Consider the following 437-nt stretch of genomic DNA (forward strand, 5'->3'; position numbering starts at 1 on the left):
AGTGATTTTTGCGTGGGAAGGAGAGGTTAAGGATTTTTCCAGTAAAACAAAAAACGACATGCTGCCCGACAGCGAAAAGAATCGACACGTTAATAAAGTCTCATTGGGTGAGGCGTTTAATACTGAGCATGTGCAGCAGCGATATCCTCCGCTGAGCTGGATTCTAATGTTATTTAACAGCGCCTGAAGTTATTACATGTGAAATATAATCTTCATTAAATGATAAATAAGCATGTATTTAAGGTGAAAATGCTTTGTTGTATTGTAGTAGGCTACTACATTGGCAAGAGACAAATATTAGGCCTATTTCATTACTATGACAACGTGATTGCTTGCACTTGTTGAGGTCCAGCCTTCAGATCTATGTGTGTGTTTGTTTGTGTGTATGTGTTGTGTGTGTGTGTGTGTGTGTTTGTGTGTGTGTGTGTGTGTGTGTG

Source organism: Sinocyclocheilus grahami, unplaced genomic scaffold (assembly GCF_001515645.1).
Source record: "Sinocyclocheilus grahami isolate Dianchi unplaced genomic scaffold, SAMN03320097.WGS_v1.1 scaffold229.1, whole genome shotgun sequence".
Taxonomy (NCBI): Eukaryota; Metazoa; Chordata; class Actinopteri; order Cypriniformes; family Cyprinidae; genus Sinocyclocheilus; species Sinocyclocheilus grahami.